The 14,561-nt window shown below is 37.7% G+C and overlaps 1 protein-coding gene across 4 annotated transcripts in view; it reads right to left on the bottom strand.

The window, feature by feature from the left end:
• The window catches only part of frmpd3 (FERM and PDZ domain containing 3), an 82,769-nt gene that overhangs the window by 47,386 nt on the left and 20,822 nt on the right, over positions 1-14,561 (bottom strand). For 3 of the 4 annotated variants that reach the window (XM_044205577.1, XM_044205584.1, XM_044205580.1), the window contains exon 2: positions 1,449-1,546. The gene's annotated coding sequence lies outside the window, so the exon portion shown is untranslated. Of the gene's footprint in view, positions 1-1,448; positions 1,547-3,349; positions 3,440-14,561 lie in introns of all 4 variants that reach the window. The other variant, XM_044205578.1, reaches the window with a different exon arrangement.

Here is a 14,561-nt window from a genome sequence, read left to right as displayed (position 1 = left end):
ATCCTGCAAAATCCCCTGCATTCACCTCATCATTCACCTGATCCTGCTGATTGTTCCATGCCTTAGATTACTCATTCTGTTTTTTTTTTTTTTTTTAAATTTATGCAGATTGGACTTGCAATCTAAGATTAGTTTAAAAAAGTAGGTATCGTATATGTCATGATTTTGCAACAAAAGCACCACCTAGTCACCGATTGGCATCAAATTTTGTGTTGGCCTTATTTTTGTGTTATTTGGACAATCCTATGTGGAGATATGACATCACTTCCTGTTTTACTGCAACCTATAGGAAGTTGTTCCTTTATATCTTGCGGACTCACTGCCTAGGAGGAGTTTGAAAACGTGTGTTCACATATTTCGCGATTTTGTGAAAAGAAGTTCCAGGCAGAAATGGGTGTGAGATGCAACTCAATTCATGCGCATGCGCATTCATATGTAATGTTTTTAAATGTGGACGTACTATGTGGAGTTACTGACCAATATGCGTTTACCTTGATTATAGCATCACCTGCTGGTGGACATGTGTCATTTTTGGTGTCTGAGTTGTGTGCACAGGTCTATATCACCCCTCTGAATTTCACTTGCATAACTCTTACAGTCTTGGCTGCAGTACCACTTTCACCAATGGAAAAAAAAATCTGAAACTAAATAGAGTTCCCGGCACCGCTGGTACTGGGCACCATGATGCCTTGCATTCGTGGTTCCCAGCCCACTCGGGCTTGGACCCCTAATTAATTGCATATACAGTAGATTTCCACGCGATTACTTATGACTGCAGCAAATTTGATTACTGTATTTACTGCAGTCATTTACTCTGCAGCTTTATTAAACTCCCTCACACACATCCTGTTATGGCAATAGCCGCTGGCTGACGTACCTGGCTATAACAGAGAGCACACCACTCTGCATCAGCTTTCTGCTCACTGGCATGGAATCAATGCAGAATTGTAGATGTGAGCAAAAGCTGCAGAGGACACACACACAAATGTGCGTGTGTGATCACACTTTCACTGCAATATCATGACAACAGAGACTTCCTACCAAGACAGAGTTCATAACCTCTAACAGGATCTAACTTATGTTTCATCTCAGACAGAGAGACTGAGAAGGTTAGAGGGTAAAGCACCCGGAATAATTATGCATGACTCATTTTAAATGGCCTATTAAAGCAGAATGATCAGTCAGCAAGAAAGAGGTTATGCATTTAAGCAAAACTGATCTATATAGCTTTTGCCTATGGCTCACATTGATAAAGGATTTAGCATTTAATCCTTGTAACATTTATATCCTTTTGTTAGATCCAACTGAAATGGAATGAGTTTGAAATCTTTCTTCACATGATTCATGTTCAGCTTTGAATTGGGTTTAGCTTTTCTGCTATATGAACGATATCACAGCTTTGGTTTACAAAGAACGAGGAGAAAATGGAAGGTAGAAAGTGTACTTACGATCTCTGAATGCTGACTGGTGGACAGGAGGTTCTTTTTTGAAGCAGGGATCTCCCACAAACACTCACACACAAGCGTCCGGTCGTTGGTGTGTGTTCCTGTTGAGAAACACAAAGGCACAAAAGACTTTAATGGTCATCACACGCTGTACAGTAGATGGTTAATAACCCACTGATGCTCAGATTCAGTGTTGGTACATAAAATTACCCTGTGTGACAGATAAAAAAAAGAAATTAAGCAAAAATGTATAATAATATATAGCATGTGCTTTGACTAATAGATGTATATGTAAATACAGTGAGACATATTTAAGAATAGTAGTGTGTGGGTGAGTGAAATGGGCACACAGGTGTTATTGGGCTTAGATATTGTCCACACTGTTTTCTAAGATTCATTTTTAAATCCATCAGCTACGGAAGGATCCAGTGTCTTCAGTGGTATCATTCTTCATTTCATCCATGAACTGTAAAGCTCAGCATGATTTGATTTGTTACTCTGTACAGCAGCACCACAGAGCTCTGCTGGAGCGGTAGAAATAGTAAAAAAAATTGAACAGAAATCTTAAATATTAAAAATCTTAAGCTCACATCTACATAAATTAGCTGTTTTGCTGATATTCAGATTCACAGGTTGATATTTGTACTGCTTCTGTTCATATTTTGGCACCTTCGATAATGTAATAGCAGCATTTTAAACACCGCCTTGTTTAATAGTCTTTTAATTTGATTTCTAATAACACGAAAACCCAGTGTTTATAGTGTATTAAAACTAGAGTGTAAATGGTGTTTGACTAGAAATTAAGTCTGTTTTGCACAAAGTGATAATAAACTAATAAACTAATTATATATGTGCACTCTGAGCAGTCAAACCCTAAATGCTGAATTTTCTATTTGCCACTATCGTCTATAATGATGGCTCTCCCTCCTCTGCTGATGACTTTATGTTTTTTAACATATAAGATTGCGCTAATTGCAAAGGAGATCACAAGGACACTTTCTAATAAGGGTGCTGACCCTCACTGTTTATCAGGCTATTTGCATACTTTCATGGATCAAAGTAAATTATTCAAACATTCTTCTACGTTATTACAGGACATGAAAAACCACATCGTGTGTGCTTGACCCCTTAAATGTTCAACAAGATTTTTACACTATTGGCACAGATTGGTGTCAGGACATCAATGCATAACATTATTACACAGGTGACTTCGACTCAACAGAATATACCCTGTTGACTGAATTAACAACCTCAATAACCAGACTTAGTACCTACCTATTAAAAGCTAAACAATGACTAAACTTCCCGCTTCCAAGAAATCCGAGATGTAGTGGATCAACTTGACACATGCATCTGTCCATAAGTCCATTGTGCATTCATTCCGTCAATCCACACATTTGTTGCATTAACACTTGATCACTATATTGTCTGTCCCCCAGTTTACCAAAGGCTAGCGCTAAAATACTTCATGTGGTACACAATGTTGGAGTGAAAATATAAACAAGAATATTTGCCCAAATAATACCTTTTGTTCGCCTTAGAGTGACTACATGCCAGTGCAATGCCCATTATTATTGCCAAAACATTAAAGTTACCCTGTGCAATTTTTGACCACTAGCGGTCCTGCAGAACAATGTTATGATGAGTGTGTTTTTGTATTGTTTGCATCTTGTGTTCTACCAGCACAAGCATGCATATGCATGTCACAAAATCGGGTGTGATGTTGTACTCACTTTTGGTGGACCATAAAAGGTAGCAATACGCTAAAACATTTACCATCATCATTTATCATTTGGACAGCCTTAAAGGTGCCCTGAGGAGTTTTCTTATAAATAAACAAAGTTTCTGTTTACATTCAGTTACTCACCAAAACGCATTGATTTTTGGAATATTTTGGAACCTACATTGTTTACATCCATGTTTATTCCCTTGCAGTCTTCTTCTTCCCTGCCTTTGTTAGCGCATTGCTGTGTTTCTTGGCACATTACGGCCACCTGTATAAAAGTGGAATAATGTTAAACCATTGGCAGGAATGTGTATCGCGTCAACTGCATCAATGTGCATGAGAACAACAAAACGGCAGCCTACTCATGAAAACATTGCTCCATAGTGCTATTAGTGGTCAAAAACTCCACAGGGCAACTTTAAGCTTTCCTCAGTTACTGCAAGTGACGCGTACTCTTCACTAATGTTTACCTCCTGTGTTATCATTATTTCACAGGTTCAGATACTTGCAGATACAATTTTAGTTTTCTCATCCTGTTTTCCTGGTCTGTGTGACCCTGTTCATTCTTGTTGCTGCATTTCTGTTTGTGTGAGTAGGAGTCAGCTAATAAGTTAGTCTGCAGTGTGTGGGTCTTCTTCCTATCTCCTTTCAGGTTGTGGCTGCAGCTGGGCAGTAACAAGGTCCTTTGAGGTTGAAACTTCCTGTTTCTTTATGCCTAAGGTGATAGCTGGTGTCCATAGTGACTAAAACATTATGTCCCTGCACTGGTGGTAATTCCTGCTATGACAGTAATGATGAACATGATGGAGACTACTTGACAATTGATATCCAGATCTGAGATCCAGAAATTTCAAGTTCTCATTGTGTGCATGTATTTTGATTATACTGTCTTGTCTGTGTTTATTTTTTGTTTCCCCACTCTCAGCACTCATTGCATGTATGAGGAATCCCTCTCTATGATGCTTTTTCTAAGATAATTGTATATATTTTCTTATTCTCATTGTAGGTCTTTATGTGCTGTTTATTGGGCATACAAGTAAACTCAAACTGAACTGATTTAAAGTGTAGGTCTATTATTTATATATTGAACTAACTAATGACACTCCAATCACTGAGACATGCTCTAATTTAATATTTCATCACACTTTTCTGAAGACAGGCAGACTGAAATACTCTGCTCTTGTCGAGCACAGTGTTCCAGTTTTAATGGGCTCAAGAACATCCACATTCATTTCATAATTGCACAAATGATACGTTTCACAGACAGGCTGCCTGCAGCTTTGATCGCAGGAGGCAGAATGAGATGGAGGCTTGCTGGAACCTGGAGAACTCATACATAACAGTCTCCCACTGCTTCTTACAACTGACCCAGGAGGATTTGTTGAATATAGAATTCAGGATACGAATCAGATCTGACATAAAAGTAGGACGATATTAATTAGCACCAACAAGGCCCAGTGGTGGTTCCTGTAATAGTAAGGGTAAATGTTTCATTAGCTTGCACATAGCAGGGACCGGCTGCTCACGCCATAGTACCATATTAGACTCTCTAACCGCTACGGACACCAAAGCGGATCTGTTTGTCCAGAGGCACTGAGGCTTTTTTTAGCTGCAAGTGTCAAAAGAGCACTTACACAACACAGAGCTGGACAAAACAGTAGAGGGAATATGTGGAAATGATCTACACAAGGGGGATAACAATTTACAGATTTGTGGAAATTTCAATATATTGTTGACCTTTCACCATTCACTAATCCACAGATACTGATTCAAGCAGAGAACGGCAGATAGAGTGAGACAGTTTGACAATATCAAAAGTAAAAGTTGCATAAGCCTATTTCTTTCTTTATTTTCATGGCACCATATATTGACACTGGAAAGTAAAATTCAGTAAAAAGGCTGACATTTTGAAACACAGATAACACTTCTGACTACTGAATTATGACTTTCAAAGCTGCAACACTGAGCTGGAATGTGTGAAGCTTGATTGCATCATATGGAAATTAAGACATATTTTAGGTTTCAGCACCAATGACATGCCCATTTATATTTTCTTTTCTTGTTCTTTTCTTTTGTTTTCTAGTCAGTCCTCATTATAATATCATCATCATTTTTACCTCCTGTCTCACATTCATGAGTCATTCCGGTTGCATCATGAATAGCATCACTGGTGTCTAGAATTGTGGGAAAAAAAAGTTATAGTTGAATAGAACACATGTTCAATGTTGAAAAACAGGATGTCAGTTGTGTCTATAGACTTTCACTCATATTTACACTGCGAATGTTGGAATCAGTGGCCATTTTCCACTACATTTACATGTATGTTGACACCACTCCATCTCTCAAGCATACAGCCACAGACTTTTATTGACAAGTAATTACTAAGAAAATCCCTTTTGCTGTAGGTTGAGGTATATATGCTAAGATACACATAAGTTTAAGATTAGGCATTAATACAAATGGTTTTGGTCTTGTTTGGGTAACTTAGAGATTTTTAAGTTTAGGGTTAAAATCTGGGAGGGATGCCTGTCTCTGCTGACAACCACAGTGTGATCCATGATAACACATCTCTATCTGACTGGAGTGAAGTCAGTGCATAGATTTTATTAGTCCAATGAAATATCTTAGTAAAAGACTCTTTTCCTACTACAGTCGGTGTCAGTGAGGATTAGGCAGTCAATTTCCTGCATAGACTATCTTGACTTTTCTACCCAATACATTTGTTTGTTCTTGGAAGAAATCAACTTTTCAATGGAAAGCAGGGAAGGATAGTTTACAGAGGTGCAGTACGGAGCCCAATTCTTTGATAATATGAAGCATAATGATTACATAATAATTGAAAATGAATAGTAATTAAATGATTATGTATTCATGCAAAGTCAGATGTAAACAAATATCAGTGACACCATTTGGCTGTATCACATTGTGAGAATTCATTTAAGTGTCTTAAATGATTTTTACATAATCCACACAATCTCCAATGCCACAGATGACTGCATTGTTTGGTCCTTTTCTTCAATGGCCCTGACAGATCTCTTTGTTGGTGTGATTTGCTCAAGTATATTCAGTAAACAGTCCGTTTCATCCAGACTATTCTCCTGCAGAACCCTCTCTGCATTCTTTACCCTCTCAGCTGCTCCCTCTCGCTGGACACACTTTGTAACACTTCTTATTTGTCCTGTGCAAACTGTATCTGTCTGCACCTTCCCTTCTCTGCCTCCTCCTCCATCACACCTCTCCACTGAGGTTATTTCTGTGGCCAGGGCAAACACAGCCTGGACTCTGTGCTCTCTTAGAAGTTTGATGATATCATACACACCTGGATGCTTACTGCATCTACAAAAATACTCCGCTGTCCATTTTAACCTTTACACTCAAACAAGGTCACCAAGAGTGTGGGCAGTTGTTAAAAAGTGTAAAAATAAATTTAAAAATGGAAAAAAAGCCAGAAGCATCCTGTTATCTTTCAAAATTTGTAACTTTGTTATATTTAATTAATGGGTAGCATATTGTACACAACCTTCATATATCAACACTACACCCACAAGGCTGGCACCTGCTGTGTTACTATGGTAACATCATTAGATGTCTCATGGCAGGTACAGTTAGCCATCATCAGTAATTAGAGCCTGTTAGCCCATGGGCCTGAACTTCAATTTTTAACAAAAAAGAGGAAAATAAGGGGAAAATAAAGAAAAATCATTCTACTGAGATTGTTGAGATCAGACCAGTATTTAGTTCTTGGATGGCTTTAGACAGACACAGTGGACACAGAGGACGCACATCACAGCCATACCAAAGACAGTGAGAAGCTGGAAATTGTACTCAGCAATCTCTGGTTTATAATTTCAGTATATTAGTTCTTGGAGAGGTTTCAGCACCACGGACAGCAATTCTCTGGTGGAGAGGTTTGTGTGACTTGTGTGAGGTATTTGTGTTAAAAGCCACAGTGCCCAAGTGCCTGTTAAGACCACAAGTGTGTGAAAGTTTATCAGAACTCACTGGGACACACTTATTTAATGTGGACATTCCGTCACTCATGCCAGTACATGTACTGTACATGTCACAATCAAGCTCAGATGATTTGTTGGACAAGCCTTCTACATGCAAATTAAATTTTAGTGTGAATTGGTCCTTAAGCTGTGCTTACTTACAAAGGTGGACAATTTGAGTGCAACTTAAGGGCGCACAATTACCCATAAGGGGCACTCTGAGGAGAAAAGCATGCACCCTGAATATCCTCATTTAAATGTGTTTCCGCCTTGAACGTAAACATTTATAGCCAAAAATTAAATATACCATTTGAGTTTTAATTTAACCAAGACATGCAGTTAATTAGTTGTCAACCAGTTCAACCTGCTGCTGAAAGTCTGGAATTTGCCGCGATGTACTCTTTATGCACAAGAATCTTACCTGACACAAAGGCATGAATAAATAAATGAATAAATAACCACAACTGTAATCTTTATTATTGATTTGTTTTCACAAAGTTAGGCTGGAAAGAGCGCCCACTTTATTTCTAATAATTGTCATATACTTGAAAGAATTTTGAACCACCATGCACCCTGCTTTCCTTCAGAAGTTAGTGCATTACCTATTCTTCCTCCTCTGCATCCCACAATGTCTTTTCTTCAATTGTCATTCACTGCATCCGTTCACTAATGGAAGCTTAAAAAGGACTATTAAGGAGGAAAATTATGGTTAAACAATTCAGATATATTTAACAAACCTCTTAGCCATTTCATTTTCTGCATTAGCAGTGATGATTCAATGGGGGAAGGCTGAGGTAAGGTGTCAGCTAAAAGCCCATAATGAAACGGACTGTTTGTCAGGCAGGAAGATAAGTCCTGTAATTGCTCAGGGTCCTGTATTGTCAATATCCATCCTAATGCCTTCAAAGGCTGTGTGGTTATAAGAGCAGGTGCTTTGGCTTTTTTCTTTTGCTAGATAACACATGGCTGTGGCCGATGGAAATGTTGGATGCATGTGAACGGAAAAAGGGAAAGCTATTTGAATTTGGAAATCCATAATAAACCTGCTGAAGTGTCCAGACTTAGTGATATCTCAGTGGTCCAGCTGTTTTTCAAGTGTAAATGGTTTCAATTTAATACGAGCCTGTGAGTTTGTACTGTATGTGTGCCCGTGCACACCTGCACACACATTTGTACAGCATGTGTGTACTCACACATGCTAGTTCACATTGATTTGTGTGTTCTGTCTTTGATCGTGCTGCTGTTAGATGCTCTTGCTAGCTTCTGACCTGGTTAAGCTTTTAATGGAAAGCTGCGGGTTGGCCTTTTCTCACTACGCCCTCTGCTGTGGCATGCTTCATTTGGGAAAAAGGAATACTTGCTAATTAAGATAGTTAGTCCCCAGGGTTTGTTCTCTGCAGCCAGTTTTTGCTCACAAGTGTCTATGGAAATTGAAGGACGAGAGAGAGAGTGGACTTCATTTGTGAATAGGCATGCAGTGGAACAGCACTGGAGGAGCCAGTGGAAACTACTGTGTTGGGAGTATGAAACATACTGTAGAATAATGCAGGAGTAATGAGAAGAACATAAAGCAACTCATATCACTGAAATTTAATTTGTTATTTTAAGTGACAGTGTAGTAACTGCTCCTGTCAAAATACAGCACTGTCATTAGGGTCTGCACATGTCATGACTCCCTGAATATGTCATTCTGATTATCTTTATATCAGTAACATGCAACACCAGTTACATTAGATAATTACCATTAATCAGCATACAGACAAGGTCATGCATACAAAAACCCCAAACAAATTACAAAGTCAAGGAGCGCATACCTCAATCCTATAATCATCTAAATTTGATATTTAGTTAATTATATTTATATATATTTTTAATATGTAATGTTTTGAAAGGTTTAATCTGTGATAGACAGTTATGCTGATTGTCAGATGGTGGCCATGAGTTTTCAAAGAATATCGAAGTCCTGGGAAGTTTAGGGCTTTGTACGTTTATAAATTGTAAAAAACTTAAGGCTGCACTAATCAATATTTTATATTAACAGCGGGTCAAATGATAACATGTAATGTGAGAGGTGGTGCTCACAGTAATGAACCCACAGATAATTATTACATAACTCTGCAGTCCCTCTCAGCTTTACAGAGCATTTTAGCATCTTTAAGCTCATTGTTTTGATTTTATGTCTCGCAATTTAACTTTTTTGGTTCTTACAACTCTCATCAAATTAATTTCCAGCAGCAGGCAGCTGTTTTCAGCAAACAAGATCTGATAAACCCACTCTACACTACCAGGCCAGCACCAAACCATACACAAAGTTAGCGACTAGCTGGTGAACACAGTGACGCATCTGACTGACTACAAAAGAATGCTAATGATACTCTATGCTGGATGGGTAAATAGGCAACTGTTTGCTAACAACTGCACCATATTAACTTCAAAAGGTGATAATATGTCAATGTTTTGTTTACAGCTTGTTCAAGCGCAAAGTGAACAAAGGAAGAACATTTTTTATTTAATGCTGCTTCAATGAGACTGATTCATGACACAAGTGGTCATGGCAGTTCAAATTTACCATGTTGCGCCACCCATAGGAGGAAAGCCATCAAATTGTGCAGGATTGCCTGTAGTTGATATGTCAGTTTATGCCAAACAGGCCACATCCACGACCATTTGGCAACTGGTTATAGTAAAATGGTATGCCATTTCAAAAAGCAAATGAGCTTTTTTTTTGGTCCCACCTAAATTATTTACCCAAAATTTGTAGGAAGATTGGCAATAAAAATGTTTTACAAAAAAGCTCTATATTAATATCTTTTAAAAATAGGTGATGATAGATTTGTCTTATAGCAAGGAATCCAGGATTCTACGTCTCACAGTTCAGGAGTTATGAGCCAACAATGTCAAAACAATGTCAAAAACTGTATAAGCGATACCCCCTTTCTCTGGATGTAAATCCCATTTACTGGTGGAAAGGAAATGTCAAACATTCGCTCAGCTGAGAAAGTTGGCATGGCAGTGTTTTATGTAGTTTTTTCTCCACCAGCAAAAATCAGATGATGCCCACAGCAGCCTCTTTTATAAGCCATTCTGTCAATTACAATCACTTGGGTATTATCTCTTCTTTCCATGTGCTCCATTAGCCTTTTAAATACCTCATACTTAGGAATAACTTAAATAATGCTCACCAGTAACCTACAGAAGCTAAACTGATTATTTTTCCCCGAGGGCCAGTTGCACAGACCTAACTAGGCCCATTGTGATGATTTACTTTGTAGCTTAATGTTTACACCTCAAGACAATCATACATGATTACCTAATGAATACAGAGGGAAAAAAGGCCTAAAGTAGAACAGTGAATAGGAAGGTGGCCAATAATTAATGTCTTTTTTTTCTCTCTTAGAATAATGATCTAGTCTTGGGTGTGTGAGAGAGTCTGTGGTGGTGCTGATGGGGGATTTTTGGATGATTATCAATTTTTAATTCCTTGCACATCTCAGAGATAAGGTAAAATTGGCTGCAGTCTTGGGACACCTGATACTTGCTTGTCTTTGGAATTATCCAAATTACCAAGATAATGTTTAGCTTGGGCTGGGCCAGCAGTGCACTTAACTTCATAATAATATTATGTGATTATTCTTTGTGACCAAGCTTTATATTTTTTGCTCAGTCAAGGTTTGTTTTGCAGGTGCACATACAATCAAATTAACACATCATTGTAATATGGACCCAAAGAAGAGTAGTTGTTGTCAAGCTAACAATGAATGGGGATCCAAATAAACAATTTTACACAGGAAAGCAAACAACATGTCAATGTTAATGTTGTTGTCAATCTGCTTGTTGTTTTTACTGGCTAATCAGCAGGAAGTTCTTTGGAAAATTGAACAACCAACAACGGCTTGTTGGATTTTTAAACTACCACAAATTCAAGATTTTAAGAAATAAAAGTAAGGCTCAGCTGGAATCAGGTGAATTAATAGTTTATTTGGCGATGTCCTCTTCAGGCCTTTTGTGTATAAACACAACACAGCAAAACAGCATTGAAAGCCTCATAGCAGTCATTATACAATGCTCCAGTAACATTGTTATGTGCTGTAGTTGTATATTCTCTCACTAAACATTACTTGTTTAGTGAGAGAATGTTAGCTTATTGTTTAGTGAACTTAGGAAAGCCAACATTATCAGATAGTTTTTTTGTTTTGTTTTAGAATAGTGCATTATCAATCATGGTCCAATAAAAAGCAATTGTAAGGGTATTGCTTTTATTGATTTTTAGAAACAAGAGACTCTGGCTTTGCTTTTCTCTTACAAGTAGTTTTTGGCCAGCTGGCACATTCATCTGTAATGATGTTTCATACTGAGCAGACACGTCAATAGTTAAATATAGAGGACAGAGAGGAAATTATTCTCCATGTTTATGAAAACCAATGAAAAGTCCAGAGGCACTTTCTATGAAATATTTAATCTAAACATAACTGTTGACGTTTTCTACCCTTTTTATTTTAATCCACTATTACCTAAGTGCATACATCATTGTCTGTTTTACAGCCCACTCATTTCAGCTCTGGAATCTGTCCTTTATTACATGAACGTACCCTGTGACCAGCATAAGGAGTTTACGTCAGCAGCCAGCACACCTGTGACTAATCATGTCTTTCACTGCACTCTCCCCCTTTTCTCTTATAATGTCAAACAGTGCCTAAAATACACCCCCGCACCACCACCACTTAGATTCTCTGGGCTGCGAGAATGGCTATTATTCATGCTGTACTTTGCTGTGGCGTACCACAAAGCACCACAGTACAGAAGGCAGCACTGCAACACTGGGCTGCGTTTGATTTGCAATTATAATTTGGAGTGATCAAAATGCTTTTGATTACAAATAATCGGCTTAACCTTTGCCTGATTTTCCAAATGCAGTTACTTACTCATTTGCTTACATTGAGTGTTGTCAACAATAAAGTTTAGTTTGACTGATATTGAGCTTCAGACAATTTGCACAGTCCTCTTATCAGTTATCTCAAAGCTTCAAATCCTTCAGTAACTCTTCTGCTTGTCTTTATCTACAGTCCCACTTCAATAATGGTATGTAGATTTGACAAGGGATCAATTACAAATAATGTCTTTTACCCTCATTAGTATATTTCATTTAAAGCATCCCTAAGATTTTGTACATTTGCACATGTACATTCCCATAGATTTTGTTTACATGGGTTTTACAGTATATTATCCAGATTTCAGTTCCAGTTGCTTGTACATACTGCAACAGTCCCTAAAAGAGTCGATCCTCCCAAGAAGAACGACAGCTGTTCGTTTCCTGTTTCTAACCAACAGTCAAAAGATTTTTTATTTGTTTTTATTTATTTATTGTAACTATGACGATGAAGCTCCCCTAACCTTTACTAGCTAGTCATTTTAACCCAAACCACAATGTTTCCTCCATCTTAAGAGCTTATTTTAACCAAAACAATTGTCTTTCCCTAAACCTAACCAAATTGTTTTTGTGCTAACTACTAACGAAACCATAGCACTGTCACATTATAAAACAGATTTGTGCCGAAGGAAACAGAGATGTTTCATGATTTGATGTCCTGATGCCACAGAGGTACCAATAAGTCAATGACAACATTTATAGCAATAAGCTTAAGTACTAAACCACAAGCAGGAGAGTAGGATGAGATAAACCTCACAAGTCTGCACTCAAGCAACAATATTGTGTATATGTGGGAGTGAGAGCTTATAGGTGTCTTATTTTTTTGCATCTGATAGTGATTCCTCTCATTGTCCCTCTGAATTAATGATTGATCGTTTGATGGTGATTCAACCCATGTAAGTCTATCCATCTACTGTATCTGAATGCACTCCCAAATATTTATAAATGATGTATCTGAAATCTAGAAACCTTTAGGTGGCCCACAGCACACTGGGAACATGAATCCACTGACATCTACAGGACTACAGTGTAATCTTGAGTAGCCAACTATAACATAAACTAGAACTCAGTACTTTATACTTCAAAGGCCACTGCTTTGAACTCTTTAAAAGTCAAGTCTCAAGGGAAAGTCGTAAAAGCATTGCATCATAACAAGTTTGGCCCACTTAAGCTTGTGATGGCTTAAATTACTTTATTTTTTGCAATGGGTCATAAAGTTGTGCTTTGCCATATGCAGAGGGTAACAGTCCCGTCTCTGTTATCCAATGACAATGAACTAATAGCTAATTAGACCGGTATGTCATATGTTTGAATTTGGAATTTGATAATTCCACTTCTCTTTTAGTTATTAATGGTAAAATGAGTTGTATCAGCTTGGTACTGTTATATTACTTTGAGATATTAGGGGGAGGGATTTACAGTTCTAAATCAAGGGTAGAATCCAGCTAATATTTTTAATGCTGGGGAGTGGTTTGCTTTTTTAAAAAGTGAAATATAAGATTCAGCCACCCTCTCTATCCCAATAACTATCACACAATCCCTAATGCCCCGACAATCAGTTAATCTTAGCATGTACAATTCAAGTAAGTTTTTTTTCTTCTTTTACCTTTCAAGCAAACGTAATAACACACTACATGGTCATTTATGAAACATTATCTCTTTACAGTAGCCTAAATCTGATGAAAATAAAAGTAGTTCTTGCTAACATAGTTTTCTTTCCTTACGCAAGATAATATGCCACAAAACCAGAATCAGATTTCGATAAACAGACCTGGAATCAAAGTCAGAGTCAGAATTTACAAAAATCTAAAAAATACCCAACAAGAAGGTCACATGGCAGGGTCACTGTCTCTCTATAAAATTAACAAATCCCTGCTCATCTTTATGTCTGAGGCAAATATAATGAAATGGAGAAAAGTAAGTAGATGTAGAGAGAGTTATGTAAATGAGGTATGACAAGAACTGTCACAACACAGTAATGAAAATGAGAAGCCTTTGCTTTCCATTTCAGGAAATTGTTCTCAATTCAACAAGATGATGTATCTTCACTGATAACTCTGAAGATATCTTCATATGCTGACGCACTGAGACGATTTAATGACTCAAACAGTGCTGCTCTCCATCTAAAATGAAACGGTTTGTACTGAGAGAGACTAACCAATAGGATAAGTGAAGAAAGAAGCCCGTCTATAGGATAACTTCTAATCCTCACCATGTCGTTGCATGCAGCGGTGGTGTAGGTTAAGAGTGAGGCAATGTAACAGTGGTTTAATTAGAAGATTAGCTCTGTTTGTTTGTGTTTAATGGCTGACTGTTACCGCACACAAGTTTCTCTTCATCAGGTGACGATTCACAGTGTCTCTTTGCCCTTGACTACAGAAAATAATTTATTGGAACACTGGATTAAAGTTTCATTAGTGAAAACAGCAGATCAGGCTAATGCTAAGGAGGAACACTTTTATACTGGTACA

This window comes from Siniperca chuatsi, linkage group LG8, assembly GCF_020085105.1.
Source record: "Siniperca chuatsi isolate FFG_IHB_CAS linkage group LG8, ASM2008510v1, whole genome shotgun sequence".
In the NCBI taxonomy this organism is placed as follows: Eukaryota; Metazoa; Chordata; class Actinopteri; order Centrarchiformes; family Sinipercidae; genus Siniperca; species Siniperca chuatsi.
The sequence above is the reverse complement of the archived record's forward strand: the minus strand, read 5'-3'. Positions and strand labels throughout refer to the sequence as shown.